This window comes from Microtus pennsylvanicus, chromosome 8, assembly GCF_037038515.1.
Source record: "Microtus pennsylvanicus isolate mMicPen1 chromosome 8, mMicPen1.hap1, whole genome shotgun sequence".
Classification (NCBI taxonomy): domain Eukaryota; kingdom Metazoa; phylum Chordata; class Mammalia; order Rodentia; family Cricetidae; genus Microtus; species Microtus pennsylvanicus.
Window position 1 is genome coordinate 12,871,787 of NC_134586.1, and position 26,469 is coordinate 12,898,255.

The 26,469-nt window shown below is 43.8% G+C and overlaps 1 protein-coding gene across 1 annotated transcript in view; it reads left to right on the plus strand.

The window, feature by feature from the left end:
- Positions 1-22,458: 22,458 nt before the first annotated feature.
- Positions 22,459-26,469, plus strand: part of Rerg (RAS like estrogen regulated growth inhibitor) — a 110,937-nt gene continuing 106,926 nt past the window's right edge. The window contains exon 1 of the mRNA XM_075982465.1: positions 22,459-23,015. The gene's annotated coding sequence lies outside the window, so the exon portion shown is untranslated. The remainder of the gene's footprint in view (positions 23,016-26,469) is intronic.

Sequence of the window (26,469 nt, forward strand, 5' to 3'; positions counted from 1 at the left end):
GAATTGAAATATTTACTTTGTTTGTTTGTCAAATTTTTATCAGTATGTAGATTCTTTATGTTCTGTGCTATGGCTGTTAAGAGAATGGAGACACAGACCCACCATGTCTTAAGTCTGTTTTATCCTGAAGACAGATAAATCAGCTTAAGTACTCTGTGTGGAAGAGAAAAGAAAATTACTTTAATGTTAATTAAAAGAGAATCCTTGTGTTGATTGCAAGCAAAGCTTGCTCTTGTTGGTGCAACAGCTAAGAAAAGCAAAAGCTAAACTGAGACAAAACCAAATGATCTTTTTAAAATGGCATTATTTATTTGATTCTTTAATAGGGGTTGGCATACTTGCCACAGTGTATGTGTGAAGGTCAGGGGACAAAAGGAAGTGGCCAATCTTATCTTTCCATGAGCCATCTGGATGTCCCCCCTGCAACTGATTTTAATTAATGTATCCTTAGCTTTTAATTAACAAGACGGTCTCCAACAGATGACATTCAGGGAAAGATGTATAACACCATCATTACAAAGTCATTTTACTGTTTCTCTTGGTGCTTGTTTTCACCAATGCCTAACGATGCGTTCGTCTTCCTGAGCATTTTTCTTTTCTGAAGGAAGACTTCTCAGATTAGCCACAAATGCAGAGCATAAAAACATGGGCATCCCATTTCCTTATTCTGCAAAGAAAGCTAGGGACAAGCCAGCAGAATACGAAGAATCTGTTGAGACTGATGACCGATCAGTGGCGCGAGAGCTTCCACGCAGAGCTACAACGATAGGCATTCATTTTAGCGCAAGCAGCACTTCAAATATCATGGAAGGCAGCCGTGGTGGCTGACAGTGTGGTGATGAAGATGTTGGCCAGGTGGGTGGGGAAAAGGAGTGGGCGTGTAGTTTGATAGGGTAGAAAGAACATCAGTAGGAGGGAGGGTAAATTATCTTTAGGAGAATCGACGCTGTGGAGCTCGGTCTTCGAGTGCTATTTTACCCGTCATCTTCTGCGAGTACTTTCAGGCCGTGTGCGGATGATACGGCAGATAGACTGGGTCAGCCTCGGGAAGGGTTGGCGATTTCCCTCTCCTCCCTTCTGCCTTTAGGGCTTTCTCTACTTCTCCCACTTCTTTTTCATTTTCTTACCCCCTTACTCTGCACAGGCTGCTATTTCTTTAATCACTTATATATGCGTACGTATGACTCTGATGTGTGTTGTGTTGTGTTGGAGGGGGAGTGTCCGTGGAAGCCAGGAGAGGGCACTGGCTATCCTTAGGAGCTGGAGTTGCTGGCAGTTGAATATACAGAGAAATGCACGTTGAAGCATCCATGACTGCCCCAGTCCTAGTTTCTAATGTGAAAACCTGGGTCACACATCGCTTGCAAAAGTTGCAGAAATTCTGGAGGCTGACCCAGGCTTGTATGGCTGTGATTATGGAAGATTTGCTTGTGGCATGAATGCACAAAGGGGCAGGCACAGCGGGGATGCACCTGGAAGACATGAATGAATGTTACAGTAACTGGTCAATGTCCATTCAGGGGGGCTAGTACTATCACATGTCCTCTGAAGGTCACGGGTAATAAGCCAGGAATCAGTTACCAAGGAAACAGGAAGATGCCCTCACCCTTGCCTAGAGGTTACAAATACTAGTCTCTTCTCCTTACCCCAGGGAGGTAAGAGCCAGGCCCAACAAGGTCCCAGCACTCAGGGCTTTGGGAGCTGCAAGCTGCCTGGGATGGAGGAAGCAGAGGAGGAACTGGATTGAAAGAGATTAGACGAGCTGGACTGGGTTAAGCCAAACAAAACCAACTGATCAGGAATGACTGACAGCCCAGTCATCAGGCTGGAATATCACTCAGGGAGTAGAGGACCAGCAACTGTGAGAGACGGAGAAGCCTGGTCTGTGCTTCTACTGTATGAGCTGGAATCACGTCATCAAAATGGCTACAGAAGCCACATAAAACCCATATACTGAAACATCGGAAGAGGGGGCCCACACAAGTGCTGCATGTGAAGTTGGAGACACCCACAAAACCACCAAATGTGGATGGCAAGTGTCAATCATTTGACTCGTTTTAGAGCTCAGCAGTGAACCTCAAGTATGACAGAACTTGCAGCAGTCGGGCAGGACCTGGCTTTCCTGGGCTGCAAGCACAGGGCAGTTTGGTGTCTTCTCAATCCACGGTTTTTAGCTCCTTTTGGTTTTGCTGTCCTTTCCTTACTCCCACATAGGGAACTCCTGCGGTTTTCCAGATCAGTTTTGGGCAAACAGAATCCACTCCAGTTCTCAGATGATTAAAACGCTAGGCATGGGTCTAGCTGGAAGCCCCTTCTCTCCCAGCTTCATGCCCTCCTTGTTTTCGGTTGCTGTTGATAATGCCATGTACAGATAGTGTGACCTATATGCGCATGAGTGGGGGCCGTGTGCTAGTTATGGGCGATCTACCAGAAGCCATGTCACTGAAGGAAGGCATTCTTTCTCCCTCAGCAGCCATCAGGTGAGTCTAGAGTGAGGGCATAGCCATTCTGGAACCCACGGTCATTAGAAACCCTCCGGATTCCAAGGGATTCAAGGAACACGAGAAAAAGAACAGAATACAGCTGCAACGTGGGGTTGGTGCCGTTTGGTTAGTGCACAAGTGAGCAGCTGATCTACATCTTGCCAGTTCTAGCAAAGATCATCTGAGTCCTGGATGGATGATTTTCGGAGAAGGACCACTTTGAAGACTGCTCCTGAGGGGCTGAGCATGCAACTTGGTTGGTAGAGCACCTTTAAGCATCGTGAAGACCACCCAACCCCGTCCCCCCCCCCCGCCCCCCACTTAGATGCCCAGTAAGGAGTGAACTGGGATTACTGGCACGCGAGTCTGCAATCCCAGCAACAGGAAGTAAAGACAGGAGTTCAAGGTCATCGTCTAGCCCGGGGCACGTGAGACCCTGTTGCAAGGTGGTGGGAGGATTATTCGGGTCTACGTTCTGAACCTGGAAAACATACACATCACTGGGAGTGCCTGAACTTGTAACTCACCCCAACACATTGCTCTGTCCCTAGTGTTCTGGATTCTTACTCTAATTGGCTGTAGAGACAGTCACTCTAAGTGGCTGCAGAGCCAGTTGGATATTAGAGCTAACTCCCTCCCACTAACCACCCCCAGCCGTGTGCTGAACTGGCGCATGAGTCTTGAAGGTGCGTTTAAGATTGGCAGCAGCGTGGCACTGTGTTCTCAGCCTGTGGTATCTGCCCCAGACAAAGGCATGTCCCCAGGTAGTATCACGGTGTTACATAAACGCCAAAGGAATTTGCACAGAGAGGGAAAGCAAGTGTGTCTAAAACTAGGGGGCGGGGCTAAGTAAGACGAGCCTGCCGAAGGGCTCCTAGGAGCTCCATTCAATTGTAGGTAAAGCATGGAGGAAAGTTTTTAGAGTTTAGAAAAGCCTGGGATAAAACCGGACTCTCTGAACATAGCGGACAATGAGGACTACTGAGAACTCAAGAACAAGGCAATGGGTTTCTGATCCTACTGCACGCACTGGCTTTGTGGGAGCCTAGGCAGTTTGGATGCTCAACTTACTAGACCTGGATGGAGGTGGGGGTTCCTTGGACTTCCCACAGGACAGGGAACCATGATTGCTTTTTGGGCTGAGGGGGGGGGGGACTTATTTGGGGGAGGAGGAGGGAAATGGGAGGCGGTGGCGGGGAAGAGACAGAAATCTTTAATAAATAAATAAATTTAAAAAAAAAGTTAATCACAGAGACGAGCTGAAATAGATTAGTGGGACAGCATTTTGAACAGAGAAGATGCAGGAGCTGGAGAGAAGGCTCTGTGTGGTTCAAAGCTCTGGCTTCTTTGCAGAGGTCCCAGGTTCAATTCCCAGCACCCACATAGTGGCTCACAACTTTTACTCCAGTTCCAGGGGAACACACATACACACACACACACACACACACACACACACACACACACGGTGCACAGAAATGCATGCTGCCAAAATACTCATACGCATAAAATAATAAATAAAAAATTAAATCTTAAGTCCTTTGCAAGGCAATGTCCTAATAAATATTTCTCTGCCATACAGAAAAGCTGCTCCTGTTCTCATCACTGCCATACAGACCTAAATCCTTTGTTTGTGTGGAAATGCCGCATCATTTCATAAGGAGGTTAAAGCACCGGTCTCTCGAAATGCCAACTGACCTTTTACATCCGAGTCATCTTTAAAACAGAATGTGAAGATCAGCTAAGTCTTGCAAAGGGAGAGGACCATGGTCCAGTTCTTAAATTTTTTGGGGGGGAGGGCAAAGAGGAACACTGACCACGGAATGGTAAAAATGAAAACAAATAGCAGACGAAGAAAAGTGCCAGGAGGGCAGCCCCAGTCCGTCCTCCCCACTCCTCCCTAAACACTAGCCCATGGCTGGCTCCATGACGGAAAGTGCCAGGAGGGCAGCCCCAGCCCGTCCTCCCCACTAGGCCATGGCTGCCTCCGCCATTTGTTCTAAAAGTCCACACTGGAGCTAAAACATCATGTCTAGGCTGAAGGGAAGCAAGCAATCAGATCCTAACACTCTCCCTGGATAAATAAGTTTGAGATGACTATTCTTAGGTTGTTTTGGCATCATGACTTAAGGAATGTACACAATATGTCCATACCCCAAAAACCATAAAAAACTAAAACCTGAGGTCAGGGGGATGGTTCAATAGGTAAAGATATGGCTGTCAAGCCTGGCAACCTGAACTCAATTCCGGGGACCCATACTGTGGTAGGAAAAATGAACTCCCACGAAGTTGACCTCTGACCCCCACATGGATCCTCCATGGTACATGCATAAGCACCTACAAATACAAACTATATAAGCAAATACATGTAAATGTGTTTTTAAATTAATCATGTGTACAAAGTTTACACCTGGATTCTAAATAGAAATTCATATTCTAGTTACAAAATGTGATCTGACTTTAATATATTTTATATTCTAAACTTATTTAAAATATATTGATATTCTAGTTAGGGAATGTGATCTGACAGTCTAGTAAATTTTATATTCTAAAAATATAATTAAAACATATTCATTTTATGTATATATGTGCACGTGAGTGTACATCACGTGTGCATAGGTGCCCAGAGAGGCCCCAAGAGGGGCTTCTAGAATGATCCCTTTTGAATGAGAGTTACCAGCAGTTGTGAGTCGCTTGATGTGGGTGCTGGGAGCAGACTCAGGGTCTCTGCACAAAGAGTATGCCTGCTTCACCACTGAGCCCCTAAAATTGTGCTTTCAGCTCTAAATTTTGTAGCTGTTCAGATTCTTTTAACTTTGGGTGGTTATAGCTATCACATGCGTATTTTTAGAGGGCTGTTCCAATTTAAGATAGTTTCCACACTGCTTAGTCCCACTTTGCCCCTTCCAGCCTCAAAAGCTAGACAAAAACAAACTCGAGATGATCTCCTACCCACCGCTGGGACAACCACCCATTAATATCTGTGAAGCTGCTTTAGACTGAAAGATAGCTTCTAGCATCTTCCTGGCTGTAGTAAAGTTTAAACATTGGAATATAGAAATTCGAGCTAACACATCGTCTCTGTTTGAGAGTAATGATAATTAGGACTTTGCCATGTATGAAAGGGTTTTCCTGGCCTAACGATATGCTTTGTTGTTCAGATAGGGTGATAATTGTTTCCATTCATGGTTATTTTGAAGTTGTTTGTGTCTGCAGGAGTCAGTCCTGGCTGCGGTAAAGCTTGACCCACCAGATAGCTGGTATGAAAATTACTGATGGTTTAAATAAGCAGGCACATGCAAAACACGATTCTTGTTTTCTCTCAATCCCTTAATCATAGGGACTCAAACTGGAAGCCTCACTATTCTCTGTTCTCCAGCCATGGGTTGGCTTGTCATCCACATCCGGGGGCTTTTGCAGATAATCTTCACTGCGCAGCTTTGGATCAATCACTCTAAAAACTTGGCTAGACTCTCAGTCTTGGGATTAAGTCCCAATCCAAGTGGCAAATCCACAAGGGGGATGTTGACCACTTAGTCAATCTAAACGATTCAACTGCTAGGAAATTGGGAGACAAAACAGGTCAGAGGTTTGGGTGTTGACAATGGCACCAGGGTCAAGATCCCTGAAGTTTTCAATTTCAAGCCCAAGAGAATGAGGGATGGGATTCTTGCTTGCAGAGTCCACACAGCAAGAAAAATGTGGAAGGAAAGAGGAGCGATGAAGAACTATCCCCCGCCTGGAGAAAATAGCAGTTCTTAGCAGGCCTGACACCTTTCAATCATTTTAGTTTATTTACAAATTGAAGCTTGCATAAGCAATTGCATGCACATAGCAGAGCATTCAAAGGATATAATTGAAGGTGTAATGGAAAGGAAGTTCCCACAGCTGCTACTAGGATCCTTGATGCTAACAGTAGGCTGTCTTGATCCAGCACTCTGCCCAGGATGGAAACCTCAGGAACAGAGAGCTGCTTAGATGTCTACCCATGGCCTGGCTTGAAGGCAGCCTCCCTTCTGTGGTACACAGGCTGCCTGGGAGCCAAGAACTCTCCAGGCTTCTTTCTCTGAGGAGCCCTAGGCCAGAGCTGAGGCCAGAGACCAGGATTCTGCAGTCTTCCCTGCCTTCCCCTTGGGTGGAATTACAAAGATGTTCTGTGTTTTAAAACCCTATGGTATCCAAGCCTTGGTGTCAGCAAGGCTCTGATTGGTTGTGGATATGCAAATAAGGTGAAAAGATGAGACCAATCAGAGCTATCAAAGCTGGTTGATGCAGGTGTGTGTGTGTGTGTGTGTGGTTGGGGGATGACACCTGGAGGTCTGTGGGTATCTGATCCGTCTCTACGGCAGTAGGGAAGCAGATTGTTGTTGTCTATGACCTATTTAGGTTGCTGGGCTTTGTCTTTGTGGCTGTTTTGTTTTGTTTTTTGTTTTTGCTTTTGTTCTTATGGTTTTTGTCATTGTTGTTGTTCTTGCTGCATTGACAGCTAACCAGCAGCAATATCTTTGCAGGTGTTTTGACCCCTCAGCCTGAGCCTACCTGCTGTTACTAATTTCTAAGTGGGTCCTTCCAGCTCCTAACCAAATATATGGTAGTTGTCACATTTGCCAATTTAGGCAAGAAATTCTTTATGACTCAGTCTTTTCTCTCTAAAACAACAACAACAACAACAAAAAAACGCCGTCACAAACTATGCCATCACAAAAAAAATTAAAAAACAAACCCTGTCACCAGGAGGAGATCATTGTTTTTATTTGTGTTGGCTGTGGGAGGTTGCTAGTCTGACTGGTTGCCTGCATGAGTGTCTTTTACGTCATATGAGAAGCAGTGTATCCAGATGAAAACCTCACCCGAGCTGGTCTCCTGATCTGAGGCTCCTGAATTATTGAACATGGAAGAAAATCCTGCGTTGCCAGTCTTTACCTTTAAGACGAGAGTCCTATCGATCTGCGAGTGAGATTCCGAGGCTCAGTTCCAGTCTTTCTCAGCACTGTGCACCATGCCATTTACTGATGGTAAGATTTATCCTAGCCCTTGGACCATGAGACTGTTAACGAAACTACAAGCAATTTAAATGTGATTTTAATCTCTGCTTCAGTTTCCAAAGCCATTGTTTTAGATCAAGATTTAGACGATTTAGACATGGCTTAATGGAGCCTATCTAATGACAGAGATAATGATACAGATGGAAGAATTCTGTGTTCTGACTCCTTACTTCAGGCTCTAAAGAAAGTATTCTCTGCTCTAAAGTATGTTCTTACAAAGCTTTATAAAGAAACTCCTTAAAGCAACCCAAAGTGCTTATTTATTGCTCATGTAGGATAGACCTGAGGCTACAATGAGAGCCTAATAAATATCTGGTAATAAATACCTAATTTGAAGGTCCCGTCACTATAACATAGGCATTCTTATCAGCAATGGATGATATATTCTGGGGAGCTCCTGCCTCTCAGGCTCCTCTTAACTGAGCAAGGTCACTAGAGGGTTTTACAGCAGGCCAACTCCTCTCTGACTGACAACAGGAAGAACAATGGAAGACCTCCTTCACACAACAAGACAAGCTTGGCAGACAGGGAACACGCTGGCTTCCAAAGGATACAGCCTTGTGGGATGCCACAAGAACGCAGAAAACTCAACTCTCGTGTGCGTTACTTGACAGTTGGTGACCCACAGATACACTTGCAGGGCAGCTGGAGGCAGCGACCTGCACCGGACTCCTGCTACAGATGCCTACATCCTGTAGAGTTTGTCTGCTTGAGCTGGGCTTCCTGTTCAGTTCCCTTTCCTAAAAGAACACGGCTCGGAAAAGGTTCTCAAATTCTTTAGGATCCATAAAAGTGTAGATAACAAAAAAAGGGGGGCTTTTAGTTTATGATAATCCCAGGGAACGCGTGATATTGCAATGGTAGGCACCTCTGCTGAACGACCTTTCCTGGAACGATGTTAACACTGATTCACTCCACGTGGGCACCAGCAACATAGCAAGTGCATCGTTCTATCCCGGGCGAGCTTCTTGGGCCAGTGAGTTCATTGTGGTTCCTTGTAGGAACATGTCACCGAAAGACAGCTGTACCTCTGAGTCTTCAGCACGGAAGACGGCTCACGCAAGCCACATCCCTGCAGCTCCCTGCACAACTTGCAAGCACTTCCACTGAAGATTGTCTCTTCTCCCGGGCACACTTTAGTGCTTGCATAGCTAGAGGAAGAGCCTTCTGGATCTTGGAGCTTCCTGGAAAGTCTTGGGAGCCTCGAACCTCCCTCCAGGGGCAGGGATGCTTCTGTTAGGAGGAGGTAGCTCCACACGGACATCCTACCCTCTCTTCCAGGAGCCCTGGCCTCAGCATTTCAGGTTCTACCCCTCCCAAGACTTCTACTACCAGTGGCCTGGGAGCCATGGCCGAAAACAGCTTTCCCATCTCACAAGCAGGGTACAGCTTTTGCATACAGACAATTAGGCTCAGTTTTCTCAATGATTATGGTTCCTTATTTCCTCCCCCCCCCCAATAGCTTGATAATTTCTGCTTCCCTTTGCATCTGGAGGTCTCTCTAAGGTCCCCCCTCAGTGATGTGGGAAGGTCATATGTCTATCTGTTGCTTTCATTGGTTAATTAACAAAGAAACTGCTTGGCCTGATAGGTCAGAACATAGGTGGGTGGAGTAGACAGCATAGAATGCTGGGAAGAAGGGAAGTGAGGGCAGACACAATGGAGCCAGCCGCCAGGTCAGACATGCTGAATCTTCCCCGGTAAGCCACCACTTCATGGTGTTACACAGATTATTAGAAATGGGTTAAGCCGATGTGAGAATTAGCCAATAAGAGGCTGAAACTAATGGGCCAGGCAGTGTTTAAATGAATACAATTTGTATGTTGTTATTTCGGGTGTAAAGCTAGCCGTGCAGGAGCCAGGCAGGACGAAAAGCAGGCCTGCTCACCACTCCTTCTACACCTCAGTCCATCAGTTAGGCTCCATAACAGTCAACTTCATAAGCACCAAGACTGCCTCATAAGACCCCTTCCCCTAATCCCATTGCATTGTTATTTGATAGTGACAAACTCACAGATTTATAGATTCCCAAGCAAGGGAAATATTCAGGCTTTTTAATGATGGGAGGAGGCAACTGGACAGAGCCTCATTCTGTGGCCCTGGCTAGCTTCTAACATCAGATTGCCCTGCCTCAATCTCTCAAATGCTGAGATGACAGATGGCTGCAGTAACACCGAGCAAGCCCTCAGACCTTTGACAAGCAAAACCAAACCAAACACATAAAAGAAACAAGGTCTTTCCATTATAGCCTACCCTTAAAATGATACATTGGTTTTGATCTATCTATCCCAAAGCATCTCTGAAATTGTCCACACTAGGACAAGAAGGGTCTGGCAGTTGAAGTAATTCTCAACTTCAGATGTTACCTTCAGCCTCTGCCTTTCAATTCTGAGCCCTCTCTGGAAGCCCATGTAAAACTTCGCCTAACTAATCCTAGTGCACTGATGTAATCAGAAGCAACTCTCCTGAGGCAGAAGTCATGGGCCTCTGGCTCTTGCAATCTTCCTCCCCCTTCTTCTTGGGTGTTCCCTGTGCCTTGGTGTATGGGTCCTATTGTGGATGCATCAAGACATTGGCACTGTTACTCTTCTGTTTTAGCTGTAAGTGCCACAATCAGAGATACAGGGCTAGTTAAGCCCCCTAGCCTAAATTTCAGCTTGGGCTGCTTCTGACCTTAGCAGTGATGCTGTTGCCCTAATTAACTCCCAGTAGGAATTAACATCTAATTACCCCTCTCATTCACTCAGGATCTAAGAGAAAGAGTTGTGAACCATGCTTGGGACGGATGTATGGCGTTAGGGAGGAGGAACAGTGCAGATTCATGGCTCAGGCATGCAACCCCGAGTATACAGACTCCAGATGTTACAGCTGAGAACATGTGGATTTGAGAACCTGAGAGAAGCAGAGAGGACGCTGAAAACGCTGCAGTGAATCATGTCTGGAGTCTCTGATTATTTATTTAGCTTTAGCTCCTTGCTTCTGTATTCTGGCTTTGATCAGACCCACCACTCTGACTTTTGACAATTTGCCAGTCCTCTAGAATTTAATATTTGCATGTTTTGAGTGTGGCTTTTCCTGACTTGCCCAGTGTTCTCTGGTTAGGATACAAAGTCTCTTAATATTTGATAAACTATCCTCCTGCCTTCCACCAGCCAACATCGGATAGAATGTCTTAAATGTGTTTTGTTTGCTGCTCACAGGTCAGATTAGACCAACAGCATATCTTGAACTGATACTTTACAAAGCTAAGATGGTTTGTTAAATTGTCTGCTTACTCAGTTTGCAAAGATTGCAGGTAACGTTTGGGAGGGCTGTACCTCGTCTACATCGTTAGAGGAAGTTCTTTAAACTTGGTTCTTAGTGATGAAAACCATCCAGTCCGGGAAGGACTGCACCATGCTGTGGACTCGGGAACAAATCCATGCATTTGCTCATTCTGCACAGGAGTCTTCTCACTTTGCTGACAGCTCGGTTTCCTCAGAGAGCCTGTCGGAGGCTCTGCAGCAGCTTGGCAAGCAGGGAGTGTGCTCTCTCATTCATTCTAGATTCATTTTCTCACACAGTCCTCATTCCTTGGACCTTCTGCTTGTGTGAAGCTACTCTTGTTCCTTTCTGCCTATTTGAATGGATGAGGTTTCAGTTTTTTTTTCTTTCAGTTCTGGCAATAGTTAAAAATTGACTTTATAACTCTGCAAGCTACAAAAATACAGCAGAAGATTGGTTACTTCTAACATTTTCAGAGAAAACAAGAAAAGGATTTTCCATCCTGTTTTATTATGCCCATGCTTGGATTTACAAAAAAAGTTAATTGCAACTGTTTCTGTTTTTTAAAATAATCTCTGGTGGTACAATATACTGATGTCACCCTCTAGATCAAGGCAAAAGGGAAAACAGAGACCAACCATTCCCAAAATGTAGAGAAAGGCACTGAGAGCCAGCCTTCTAATGATGACTGGCGAAGAGTCGGCTTGGCTAGAAATGAGCCCTTGGTGCCTCCAGCACCACCGTCCCATGAATAATCCGCAGACCTGCGTGATTGACAGCAGCGCACCTGCCACTCTCACTTGCAGAGTGAGGCGGGGATGACAGCATCTTTTAATTCACTCTCATGCCTGCCCATCATCACCCTTCACGAGCAAGCTGCTGACATGCTACACAGCCACCGAAGAGTAAACGAGGCCTCTTGGCAGCCTTTGTGCAAGAAATGCAAGTGCACAATGCAGCCGTTTTTCACGTTCGTGTTAAGGAATTTTTCTCTACAGATGGATCCATTTTCTTGATAATGTATCCCAACTATTGCTAATATGCATGTATTCACTTCATTGCTTGCCTTTAAAGGGGTAATAGGATTTTTTAAATTTTCCAACTGATATATACATACATATATACATATCCTCACCACAAGACAGAAGAACCAAAGCAGATGAAGGCATTCAAGGTGAGCCCGACTCCTGTGTGTCTCCCAACACCACACCAGCCTTCTCCTCACAGAGACCACCCTCTGTTTACTTTCTAGCTTCACGTATTTTCTATGTCACAATGAATACTTGTACACAGAAATGACATGGATTCTTTTAACATGGATTGCATACAGTTATAGATATTGCATCTTGTTTTGTGTTGGAGATACTTTTCTGACAACATAGTGCATTTGTTTTATATTTTTAATACATTACATTGACCTTCAGAGAGGTTGACTTTTTTTACATTATCTTAATACGATATTTTTAGTAGTTCTTTGAGAATCCCATACAATGTATTTGACCATATTCACACACTCCCACTCCTCTCCCTAACTTTTCCCAGATCCAACCCCTGCCTCCCTTCCCACTCCCAATTTCATATCTTCTTTTTTGTTTGTTTTTAATGACGTCCATATAGTCTGAAGAGTATGATCATTCACTGGAGTTGGTCATCCTACTGGAGATCACACCCTTAAAACTGCTACCCCTATCAACAATCCTTAGTGACTCGTCCAAGCGGGGAGCCTCAGGAGCTCTTCCCACTTCCCACAAGAGAGCTGACTGCCTTAGTCTTGTGTAGGCAACCACAGTTGCCTTGAGTTCACAAGTGTAGTGGTCCCCTCACCCAAAAGACACTACTTCCCTCTGATTCTCCTCAGCTTCTGGCTCTTATCTTTCTGCTCCCCATCTTACAAGATGGTCCCTGCAACTGGGGTAGAGGGTGATGTAGATGTCCCATCTGCGGCTGAACACCCAGATTACTCAGTCTGATCAGTTGGGAGTTTCCTCGTTAACCACCATCCACTGTGTTGGGCCTCATGAGGCATGGGCATGAGGCCTAGTGTAACTTCCTAAGCCTATATAAGTTCCTGCCTGGTACCATTAAATGAGATCCTGCTTTGACAGACTCCTGACTCAGTGGATGTGCTTCTCCCCAGTGGCCAAGGGGGAGGGCTGGGTGGTTCTACGCTTACCATCCTGCTCAGCCCCAGGGAGAGTCTGGCAGGTCCATCTCTGCCTCTGTTCTTTCTGCCAGAGGACCTGTACAAAGAAAGATCTGCTGGCTGTACTCACTTATGGGTCTAAAGATATTTAGAGGCAATCCAATAGCACATTTATTTACCAAAAGAATAGTAGGCCATACATTTCCCCAACTATGGGTTCTTGGCCTCAATTTATTTTTAATATTTTTGGGGTCCCTCAAACTGTCAAAATGTTGAGATATTTCAAATTTACTGCTAGTCTATCACACAAAGATCATGCCATCTGAGCATATTAACATCAAATCAACCCTACAGTTCCATTTGGGTTGATTTCCTAAAAATTTCAGGTAACATGGCTCATATGATTTGTAACATAGTGGTTACTAAGGTGAATTTGATTGTACTCCCTCCCCCACCCTTTAAAACTGTTCTTCTGCCTGACTAAAAGCCAATACAATCCATAACAATAAGAACTCAGTAATTCTATCAGGAAAATCTAATCTCCAGTGGTCTGGAAAAATGAGATGAACTCCTGAGTATTAAATTTGATACAGAGGTTAGCTCAAAGATTTTCTCATCAGCAACTTATTTGTGTGACCACATACAACATTAGTTGTCCACTTTTTTTTATGTTTAACTATAGGAGAAGCTTGGATGATGTGGGATTTTCCTCTGTATTCTGTGAATATGCTTTATTACTATTGGTTAATAAAGAAGCTCATTTGGCCTATGACAGGGTAGAATAGAGCTAGGTGAGAAAACTAAACTGAAAGCAGGGAGAAAGAAGGCGGAGTCAGGAAGATGACATGTAGCCGTCCAAGAAGCAGGAGGTAACAAACCACGAGCCTCTTGGTAAAATATAAAATAATAGAAATGGGTTAATTTAAGATGTAAGAGTTAGTTAATAAGAAACCTAAGCTGATAGGACAAAGAGGTTATTTCATAAGTGGCTACAGGAGCTAGTGAGCAGGACCAGGTGGGTAAAGAGAAATCTGTCCAAGGATACCAACGGAATGGAAAATATTTGCAACTACATTTTCCTGTGCTGGCAGTCACTCTGGAATAACCACTCAAAATCTAAATATTAATTATGAATGCTCAGCCAATAGCTCAGGGTTATTACTAGCTAACTCTTACATTTTGGATTAATCTGTATTTCTTTTCTATGCTTTGCCATGTGACTCAGTCCCTTTTCTCAGTATTACATGCCCATCTTGCATTTCTCTGTGTCTGCTCATGACTTCTGACTCTGCCCTTCTTCTTCCCAGAATTCTCCTAGTCTGGCTCTCCTGCCCAATCTTTCCTACCCAGTTATAGAACAGATAGCTCTTTATTAGCCAATGAGAGTAATACATATTTACAGTGTACAAAGATTGTTCCACAGCATTTATAGTAAATAAATTTTATTTATTATTAGAGAAAGAGAGAACATGCCATCTTGAGAATGAGTCTGTCTCCCATTCCACTGTGGGAATAGTAAAGGTCACTGTGATTATGATAATCCTGCCGACAGTGTGATGAGGCCCAGGAAGGATGCAAAGTGAGATTCTAAGTTAGACAGACACAGAATATTAACCACAGATTGGTTTTCTCTAAACACATTTGTTCCTGTAATCTTGTGCTCCAGAGAAAGGGCAAGGAAGACATCAACCTTGTCAAAGGTGAAAATGGTCTTAAGGGAGAGGAACTTGAAAATAAAAGTCATGACTATAATGGTCAAGAGCACAAGGTTATGTGTCTAGCCAAAAGTTAGACATATACACCCCCTTCCTGACAAGGCTAAGGGGACATCTTGTAAGTGTGTAGGAAGACTGTTAAAAGCCAGAGGGTAAGGAAGAGGGGAGAAAACCATTGTCATCTGGACATGCGAGAATGGCTCCCTACAAAGACTCCCTACAGTGGTTGCTACCTGTTCAAGACCCCCACAAGGCCAAGCCAGCCAACATTTTAGAGTAGTGTTTGGAAGTGGATGCCTCTGAAGTACCATCAATTCCTGATGAACTACTGACAGTTGATGGCTTCTGAGGTGGGGAGATACAGGGTTTTTTTTTTAAGGGTGAGGCACCTGGTAGTTTAACCATGTTGATAGTCCCACACCTAGAAGTGCATGGTCAACAAAACTTGGACTCAGTGAGTTGTTTAAAAAATATAAGGGGATGGAAGTTGAGAACAGATGGGGAAGCAGGGGTTAGATCTAGGAGGAATTAAGAGGAAGCATGGGGATGAGTATGGCCAAAATACATCATGTGAAATTCTTAAGTCATAAAAATATGGTATTTTAAAAAGAACATGTGTGTTGAGGTAACATATACAATAATGTAGAATAACTTTTTTAAAAAAATGTTTTATCCTTGTGCTTAGTTTTTTGTATGGCACAGCCTTGTCTATTATTTTTCACCTTCATTTTGCCTGTGTCTTTATATTCAATCTGTTTCTTGTAGATAGCATATGGTTATATTATCTTAACCCAATCTGAAAAGTTTGATTCCTTAATTGGCGTTTTTAGTACATTTACATTTAATGTAATTACTGAGATAATTGAATATAAGCCGATCTTGCTATTTTTGTTAAGTTGCTCCCATTGTTTCTTCACTTCCCCACTTATTTACTTATTTGTTTATCTATATAGCTATCTATTTATTTATATAATGTGTATGTCTGTGAACACACATGTGCCTTGTCCTTACAGAGGCCAGAAGGGGGTGTTAGATCCCTTAGAACTGGAGTTATAGACTGCTGTGAATTGCCATATGGGTACTGGGAATAGATGTTCTCAACCTCTGAGTCTTTTCTGTCATGCCCATTTTTTATTCTTTCTTTGCTTTATATTAATGAAATATTTCATTTTATCTGCCTTATTTGTTTTTGTTTTTCAAGGCTGGGGATTGAACCATGTCCATAAGCATGATAGACCAGTGCTCTACCATTGAGATACGTCCCGAGCCTGTTGTTCTATTATGCTTGGATTTTCTAGTATTTTCCTAGAAATAATAAAAATGTATTCTTAAATTATTTGTCTATTTATATTAATAATCTTTCCACACCTCAGAAATTTACATCTGTATTACTTTGTGCTTCTTACTAATGTCATAAGTTTTGCTTACAGGTGTTATTTCATACCCATAAGACATCTTAATGTTGTGGCTTTAATTGATTAATATTCATTTATTTTGACCTATGTATTAACAACAATTGAAATTTATGATTATTGCTTAATTCTTTTTCTTCTATATGGAGTCATAAACTTAAGGAATAAATATTCTTCAAACAATTTGTAAATGAAGATTGCACTTTCATTTTTTGTCTACCCACACCCAAATAATCACACAAAAATTATTTTAATTACAACACTGCTTGACCAATGGCTCAGGCATATTCCTAGATAGCTCTTACATATTAAATTAACCCATTTCTATTAATTTGTATATTGCCATGATGGCTTACTGGTAAGGTTCTGGTATCGTTCTCCTTTGGCAGCTGCATGGCATCTTCTCGACTCTGCCTACTCTCTCTCTATATCTCTGTTCAGATTTCCCACCTGGATTTTCTGTGCTAAGCCATTGACCAAGACAGCTTTATCCACCAACCAATAAAATCAACACATATACAGAAGGACACCCCATATCTCAACGAAGTCTCCCAAGTTGTGTTTGAGCGATATAGAATCCTGGTGTGGAACTTTAATGATGTCACTCTGTATCTTCCATACATTAGGCAGAGACTGTGTCATCCATTCTGATGAACTAAGATGAATTTTCCCTGGTGGTTTTAAATACTCTCTCCATCTTTATTTCTGCAAGCTGGTCAGCCTGTTCAGTGATGTTCTTCTGTTATTGGCTTGTTTGGTACTGATGGGTTTCTTATACAGGAATATTCCCAGTTCTCAGTAGATTTGCAAAGCATTTGCAAAAATGCCTCCCACTCATTATTTCCCAAGATCCCTCCTTTTCTCTCTTTGCCCCTTCTTCTCTGGGTGGGATGATGCTTGTGTTCGGCTCTAGCATCATGGTCCACATTTCTCATGACGTTCACGTTTTCTCATTCATCATTTGTCCTTATTGTTTTTTATAGATATTTTTCTAATATTATTCTTTGAATTTACTAATTATTTCTTCTTCTAAAAATTTTAATTCTCCTGGTAGTCCTATAAATGAGTATTGTGTTTATTTTATTTCACTAATTCTTTTAATCCCCTATTCGATGGTTGAACTCATCAGATATGCTCTTAATGTACAGTATTATATTTGTAAGGTTTGCACTGAACCAACTGCATTATTTCCACTCTGTATCCGTCACTTTCCTCCTGCTGTGATAAAAACCCCATGACTAAGGCAATGTATAGGAGGGAGGGTGTATTTGAACATACAGTTCCAAATGGGTAGGAGTCCATCACTGTCATGGTGGGGGCATGGCAGCCAGCAGTCATGGTGGCTGGAACAGGGAGCCAAGAGCTCTCGTGTTCAACCACAAGCAGGAAGCAGAGAGCCATCTCAGAGCTCTCGAATGAGTTTACCCTCTGTGACACACTAAGCCCTCCCCAGTGTCATACTTCCTGCCACAAGGTCACACCATGGGGATTAAGTATTTAAATTCCTGAGATAGTGGGAGAGAATCTCATTCAAAGCAACACAGTTTCTTTGTTGAGACAGCCACACACATGAAAACATTAAGTTCTACTGAGTTTTGTCCATTATTTCTCCCATTATCTTCATCATACTGAGACAACCCAGAAACCCTGAAGCTGTAATTAAACTCTAGCTCCAGATAACCTGTCAACCAGCTTCTGTTGGTGTTAGCTCCTCATTCTTGCTGTTTTGTCTTTTGGATTTGTTGTTAGTTAGTAAATTTTACTCAGTGTCTTAGGGGTGAATGTTTGTGTGCCTACAAACATCATAGGCTGGTGCCATCTTTACCAATGTGAGTGTATTTGGAGAAGGGCAAACACTCTCTCAACTGAGCTACATTCCCAGGGTCAATACTGTAACAGGAGGCTGCTTGTTTGTTTCCCAGCCACCCAGATTCCTGAAATAACCACACAGAAACTGCATTAATTAAATCACTGCCTGGCCTATTAGCTCTGACTTCTTATTGGTTAGCTTCAACATCTTAATTTAACCTATTTCCATTATTTTATATTTTACCACAAGGCTCATGGCCTACAGGCAAGATTCCTACATGTCTGTCTCCAGCAGCGGCTCCATGGCTTCTCCCTGACTCCACCTCCTTTCTTCCAGCATTCAGTTTAGTTTTCCCCACCTAGCTCTACTCTACCCTATCACAGGCCTAAGACAGTTTCTTTATTAACCAAGGGTATTCACAGCCCACATCACAATATGATTTCTGATAAAAAGAATAAGCCATATCATAAATATGAAATGTACTATTGTATCAGTCAGGGTTCTATATAGGACCAGAATGAATATATGTGTATGTGTATATATACACATATGTGTGTGTGTTTGTGTATGTGTGTGTGTGTGTGTGTATGTGTAAGTAGACCTCTATGTATATGCATATAGACTTTTAGAATGGCTTACAGGCTGTGGTCCAGCTAGTCCAACAATGGCTGTCCATCAACAGAAGGTCCAAGAATCCAGTAGTTCATTCCATAAGGCTGGATGTCCCATCTGGTCTTCAGTCTATATCAGAATCCTAATGAAGTAGGCTCTAATGCCAGTGAAGAAATGAACTTGCCAGCAAGAGCAAGCAGGCAAAGTGCTCAAGCTTCTCCTTTCCTTGTCCTTTATTTAGGCCACTGATAGGAGGTGCGGCCCTGATTAAAAGATTATCCCACTGTAGGCAGATCTCTTGTGAGGACCATCAGCTCCCCAATAGTGATATGGAGGCTTATTATTAAGTATGAAAGCTCGACCAATAGCTTAGGCTTGTTTCTTATAGCTCTTATAACCTAAATTACCCCATTTCTATTAATTTACTTTCTGCCTCATGGCTTTATGGTCTCATCTCCACATTGCCCATCCTGCTTGCTCTGTGTCTCCTGGCATCTCCTTCTTTTTCTTTCCAGCATCCTCTCTGCCCCCTGCAAATCCTGCCTACTTATTGGCCATTCAGCTTTTTATTAAGTCAATCAGAGTGACACATCTTCATAGTGTACAAAAAGATTATTCCACCGCATCCCACCTTCAAAAGAGTCTTCCTATTTCAAATGATTTTGAAAAGGAAAAATGTCTCTCACAGCTGCATCCAGTCATGCAGGTTTTAGTTAATTCCAGATGTAGTCACAGTGACAACCAAGAGCAGCATTCACAACTAACTGTACAGAAAAAGATGATGGTAGGATCACTGTCAGCAAAAATAACTAGCAAAATACGGACAAAAAAGAGGCAGCCATTGTCAGATGGATGTGCGGAGGCTTGTTGTAGGGCCTTCTGGGAAGCACTTATTAATGACTCATCGTCGTAAAGAGCCGATAATAGAAAAACCCAGATAATAGAGTTACTAAATGAATTTGTTCCGTTTAAATATAGAACCACATTCAAATGGCTGTGGACGTGAGAGTTTGTAAGAGAAATGCAAACGACAGGGCATCTTGACAATGAGACAGTAACACCCAGCAAAAATGGAGAGGAGGCTAGGATAGGCCAGGGCCCGGAAGAAAGCTAGTCTCCCCTCCTTTAAACAGCCAGAAGCCACTTGACGGAGAACCAAACTGACACCATCTTAGGCACCATGATGTCAGCCATGCCAGGTAAGAATTGTAAGGATGAGGAAGCTTGTAACGGAAATCAACACCTAACCTCCACTTCTCTTTGTGTTCACTTTGTTTATCACATGCCTAGCTGAGTGTAGTTTTTTTTAATGGAAAATGTCATTTTCAGTGGGAGGGTACTTAACAGATTTTCCAATGAGACTTTCTTCTATGGTACCTGCCCCGATGATGAGCATCTCTCTTGTTCCTGTGGTAACTGGCCATTTCTGGATGCTATGATCTGGGGGCCGTGTTTTTACTTCTTTGTATTTCTCTGTACGCCTTGATTATTTGTAATGAATGTATTTCACAATTTCATACACAATATCAGCTGGGATTGTACTCTGTGCTTTTATTTTCTCTTCATCTGCTTATCATCGAGTTAGATGTTTAGCTGAAGTCTGGAAGCCAGGGAGTATGTATGACAAAGGTTATCCCCCAGGGATTGAATACACAGGAGACAGGCCTCATGGAACCCTATCTGTTCCGGGGACTGATCCATGAGGCAGGTGGTATAAGGGAGAGGGAGCAGTTTTGTGACTTTTGATAAAGGATTCGTTCCATAAAACAGAGTCCACATGGTCAGTACCATACAGTAGACGCGATGCTCCAGCAGAGCTAGTTCATCTTTCCCGATCCAGTGCATCCAGAACTGCAGGCATGACCTTTATACACCCATGTTCACTGCTGTTCTATTTGCAGTAACAAGGGCAAGGGCATGGAGCCTGCCTACACGCCCATCAACAGAAGAATGGATCTCGCAAATGTGAGGACACACACAGTGGAACTTTAATCATCTGTCAAGAAAAATGAAATTATGAAACTTGCAGGGAAGTGGGTGGAACTGCAAAGGAAGCCGTTAGGGGAGCTGGCTCAATCTCAAAAAGATGAAAGCCAAATGCTGTCTCTTACATGTGGGTCCTCACTCCTCCCGTTCACAGGGATGTAAATAAGGGGTTGCAAGAGTGGGTATAGAACCGTGAAACTAGGTAGGAGGTCATGAAAAGGGAGCAGAGGGGGGCTGGAGGTCACAAAGGTCACATGTGACGTGAAAGTAGAAAGATTGGAGAGCACAAAGGGGAAGGGAGGTTGAGGAAGGCGGAAGGAACAACAAAAATTTTGTTTGAAAAAAGGCCACCTAATTTCTTGTAGACTGATACAATTTTTTTTAAGAAGTTGCAGGAGTGTACACTAATGCCTCCTTATTGAGTGATGAGCTCTCTTACAAGGGCTATCCACGAGCACAGAGAGAAGCAGCTTTTGGGACAGGATGATAAAGGATCACTCACATGAAACCCTGCTTGTGGGCTGTGTCCTCTCCAATAGTGTCTATTGGATAGGAGAGGTAAAACGGGAACTCAAACTTAAATCACTGTAAAATACTATCAATTTAATCTAAATTGTACGTCATGTTTCAAGTATATAATTGCACATATTACAAGCATATGTCATATATAAAAGAAAACATTTTTATTAAATACTGTTCTACAAAGCATGGAAAACGAAGGTAGATTGGAACTTGATCCTATCAATGCTACAAAAATGCACAGAGTTTGAATTGCATAGTATTATGTATAATCTACATGATTATCTTCTTACTGTCGGCTTTAAGATATTTTGTATTCTGAGATGCTGAAATCTCTGTGTCTTGAATATGGGACCCATTCCTCACACTGGCCAGCTCTTCCCAAACCAGCATATAAACGATTTAGATTTAGATGTGTCTCCTCTCAGGTCCTCTTCTGGCTGCATTTGTTTGATCATTGTGTGACAAGCCTTACAATAGAGGAAGACCACACAGACACACACACACACACACAGAGACACACACACACACAGAGACACACACACAGACACACACACACAGAGACACACACACACACACAGACACACACACACACTATATTCCCCACTCTTCTGACCTCTGGAATTTTAAGGTTTAGCAGAAGACTGAGAATCCAGAGTTTAAGCAAAGCAAGCAGAATACTGGGAGGGGGATGTGAGATGTGGAAGAGAGTGTCAGATCAGGGGTCCAGGGGAAGCTGGGGTGACTGGGAAATTCCTGGTGAGTGAGATGGGTTAAGCTTTCTCAGTGAGTTATCAAGACACATCCCACAGAAGGAGGCATAGCCCATGACTGTCACAGGTCCAACCGTTTTATCCAGCCTGCCTAGCAATTCCTGCCTCCCTAGCGACCTTTCTTTCATCAGGTTTGGCCTTCTGATTGTTCCCATCGCCCTGACACCCCCACCCCTACCCCACGCCTGCTCTTGTTGCCTTGTTTTCAGTAAGTTACCAGATACCCTGGTAAGAAAGCCCAGATCTGGAATGAGGAAAAGGGACTCACATAGACGTTTCCTGTTGCTTCGTTCGTGCATATTGCTCTTTGGGAATCCTTTAACCTCTCTGAAGTTCCCCTTCCCCTCTGAAAGACAGCAATTACAATAGCCATGCCTACCTCAGGGGAGGTGAAAATCAAAGGAGAGGAGGAATGGATGCAAGCTTTGCATAGCTTAGCATAGCATGAATGTTAATTATCTTTGTTGGGGTTTGAACACGGTGGGGTAGGACGCCAAGACAAATCTTATAAATGCCGGTCTTGCAGAGAAAACTGAGCACACTGGGGATTTTACCATGTATACAAACATGAATTGCAGCTGAACTTGGTGTTTATATTTTTCCAAGCATATTTGTTTCTGATCCGGTCCGGATTTTCTCACAGCTATTTACTAGCCTTGGACCAGTTCTCTCTCTCTCTCTCTCTCTCTCTCTCTCTCTCTCTCTCTCTCTCTCTCTCTCTCTCTCTCTCTCTCTCTCTCTCTCTCTCTCTCTCCCCTCTGCTTCCTCTTGAATATCATGAGAATAACTGAACACATTCCCAAGGGGTATTGGCAAGATCCTTTGAAGCAAGGCGTAGAGAACACCGCGTAAGTGATGCTTTTTACTCAAGGCAGGACTTAGCTGGAGCCTGCAGGCCTGGCGCTGAACAAGGTTGGGGTTGTGGGGCGCTAGGCTGGCAAGCTGGTCCAGCAGGGGGCGCCCGAACGCCTCACTGCAGCATCCCAGCGGCGGAGCGCAGCGGCGGCCGGCAGGAACTCGCGTCCTGCCGCAGTCTCTCGGCAGCTAGTCTGAGCGAGCGCAAGGGAGGAGACCCCCGCCCGGCCACCACACTTGCAGCCTCGGTGATTCCCACCCGCGATCGCGGCCCCTGGCTCTCAAACGCCTCCCGCAGCCAGGGTGGATCAGCGTGGGAGGGCTTCCCGGTCTCCGGGGCCGGATTGCGAACTTGGAGAGGACCGCGGCTCTTTTTCCCCCACGGCCTGGAGAGTGAACAGGTGAGTGACACACACGTGTCCAGGTGGCTCCCTGCGGACAGAGTGCAAGTCCCCGAGAGCTCGACCCCTGGGGATGCATCCTCCTGGTCGCGGGGTCCTTCGCCAAAGGCGACTTTGTGGTTTTCTGAGAGGGATGTGGACGCCAGCAAGGCTTGACAGCGCGTCCTGAGCTGACGGTGTCCTTCTGATGTCGGGGATGTCTGCTCCCTGCTGTGGAGCCTGTAGTCTGCAGGAGCTGAAGTCCATGGGGGCTTGCTCCTGGTTGCAGACCTGTTGATTTCAGGGTAACGAGATAGCTCGGGGGCTTGCACAGTTACAACCTCTTTGCTCTGGGTGTTGCATTGTGATAAGACGAAGGAAAATTCCTAGCAGAGAAACTGAGAAATCTTGATTTCAGGAGAGGTCTGGCCCAGAGGGAAGCGACCTCACTCCCACCATCAGACTGGTCTCATTCCTGCCCTGGACAGCTGCACTTGGTTTTAAGGAGACCATAAAGACATTATAATGTAGTTATAAAGATGCACCCAACCCTCTCAGAGGAAGTGGAAAACACTGACCTTGATAAGCAAGGGCTGGGAAATGATTTATTGGGAGCAAAACCTTTTGATAAACAAACAAACGCACGAATGAAGCTTTAAAAATTCAAATGTCATCGGTCTAACAGAATCCCCACTGGTAGCCTCTTTGGTGTGTATGTACTTGTGTGGAGCGTGGCAATGAATGAATGCTTCAGTAGTACCAAACAAAACAGCTATTCTCTCTTCCTTACCCTAATATTTGCTCTAGCGACTTTATGTACTGGGAAAAAAAAAACCCTCTGTCTTTTATCTCCTAAATATTTAGGTGTGACTTTATGATTGGAAATGACAGGAACTTGAAAGTCCTCGGTTTGTTTGTTTGTTTGTCTTGCCCCACTAAAGCTCTCTGCTCCTAGAGTGAACTTCTGACCATGGTAGGAAGAGTCCCATGTGTTAGAACCAATGAGTTTACTCAGATCTGAGGGACAGAAGGTCTCCGGTTACTAACTCAACAGAAACTTGCCTGTAGGTTACTATGACAACAGTTTGACACATTGATGGTTTCTGTCAAAATTTCATGTGGAAATAACATGTGAAGGCATCTCTGAGGGACAGTTTTGCATCTCCCCTTTGATTTTTCTAAACATATCGTGAGCTGACAGTGGCCAGCTGGATCTTTATCATGTTACAAAGGGGGAAAAATTAATCCACATAATTTCTCTTTCACATGTAAAATCCATGAGCTTCACAGACCAATAGGAGTTGCTGACATGGTTTGACACGTTTTTTTAAAAAAATACATTTGATGGTTACTTTTATGAAGCATTAATCAAGAATATAATCACATTTAGATATAAAGGAAAGACACATGAAAGAGAGAATTATTGTTTATCAACGTTCCTGATATAAATATGCTCTATGCTTCAAAGAAATGCAAGTCAGGAGCAATTCATAAGTTAAAATACAGCTAACAAATTTAATATGCAAATCTTAAATATAAGGCCTTTTCTTAGTAGATGCATCTAAAATGAAGGATAAGGAATATTGTTTTGTTTTGGCACACTGTCTGCTTAGTTGACCTGGAATAGCCTGAAAGTCATGACATAGCCCAAGATGGTCTTGAAGTCAAGATCCTCCCATTCCAGCCTCCCGAATGGAATGCTGGGGCCAGCACCTAAGGAAATACATCTTTAACCAAAAGGAGGGGGTCAGATCTGTAAGATCTTGGAGAACCACAGTGAAGTTCTTGTTCTCATTTCCTGTTTGGAGCTGGAAGAAACACCCACCCCTTCTTCCCTCCGAAGCACCCACACATAAGAAACATTTTGATGTGCTCATCAAAATGTGTTAGGTCCACATTAATGGCTCGAATACATAAGAGGGAAAATAAGAACTAACTCCTTTGGTAGAGTATGTATTCAGTAGAAGATCTGTTTTCTATTTCCCTTTCTTCGACTTTTTTTTTTAAATCTGTTTATCCAGTGTTTTGGATATACAGGATCAGTTAATATATTTAGGAAACAGATTCTGAGATCGTGGTTGAGAAGGGTTCTTTAGCTCAGGCTGGTCTCAGGTTGGCTGAGAGTGACCTTGAACTTCTGAACTTCTTCCTCAATTCTGGGATTACAGGTGTGTGCCACCTCGCCTAGCGTAGACAGAACTTTACAGACTAGAACCATGAATAAATCTGAGCACCAGCGCCTCCGCGTTTGACATATATAAAAGTGAGGTTTTGAGTCTGTGACCCAAGCATTGATGGAGAAGATCAGATAGCAGGAGTCCTTAGCCCGTGAGAAAGATGGAAGTCTTCCTGCGATTGGCTGTGCTGGAGACAACCGCAGCGAGTTTTGTGGTGACAGTTTGTCAGGTTATAGGCCAGATTGTGAAGAAGGGAGCTTCATTCATGTTTTTAGCGTCATTAACACAGTGAGTGTCTGGGGACGAGTGTGCCTATGGTGAGAGGGGGAGGGGAAAGCCAAGAACTGAAGCAGGTGTTGTTCGTTCGCTGTGTGTCCCCTGAAGAACGCCGGAACAGCTGGCCCTCACTTTCCTAGAAGATGGAAGCCTAGGATGGAACCGTGTCCTACGCGTTGTCAGGCTACACAAGCAGATCCGACTGAAAGAAATGGCTTGTCGTTATGGAGAAGAACCAGGACAGCACAGGCAGAGGTGACGAGGAGACACACCATAGCCCAATAACAGTGGGTAAGGAGGTTCTCCTAACTGGAAAAGGCTGCCTACAAATGACACTGCTTACAAAGGAAGTAAACTGATCTTGACTCCCTGGAATTGACCAATCGGACACAAAATGGTTAGGTTAACGGAAGAAAATAGCTGAGAAAGTCCCTTGACTGGTCCCCAGCCCAAGGCCTTTCCCAAGTTTACGTTTCCTAGATACTAAGAACCCAGATGTTGAGCTGAGAGTCTAAGCTGTCACAGAGATGCTTGCCTGCCAGCGTGAGTGAGGCCTTCCATTCAAATCCCAGCGCAGCATAAAGTTTAGTCAGTAAGAACCGCACGTGTCATGACTAAGCAGGGGCCTATATACAGTTAGCAGAGGCATGCAATGCCGTGTGTGCCGTTAGTGCTGGGGACGCGTTATGAATCGACTTGCCTGAGACCCTCTGTAAAGAGGACTCCGAATGTGGAACATACACCATACCTTTTGTGCACTACCATATAACACCCAGAAAAGCACAGAAGCATAGTTTGGATATTATGTATTTGCTGGCTTTTGAACCTTATGTATCTGCGACACAATTCACCCCGTGATCTAGTGTGAACCGAGATGAATTGGCAATTGAGTTGACTGATACGAATGTGTTTTGTTCATTAAAGAAATCCCAGAGTGCCTCTCCCCATCCTGTGTGTGCTGGCTGGTTTTGTGTGTCAAGTTGACACAGGCTAGAGTCATCAGAGAAGAAGGAGCCTCAGTT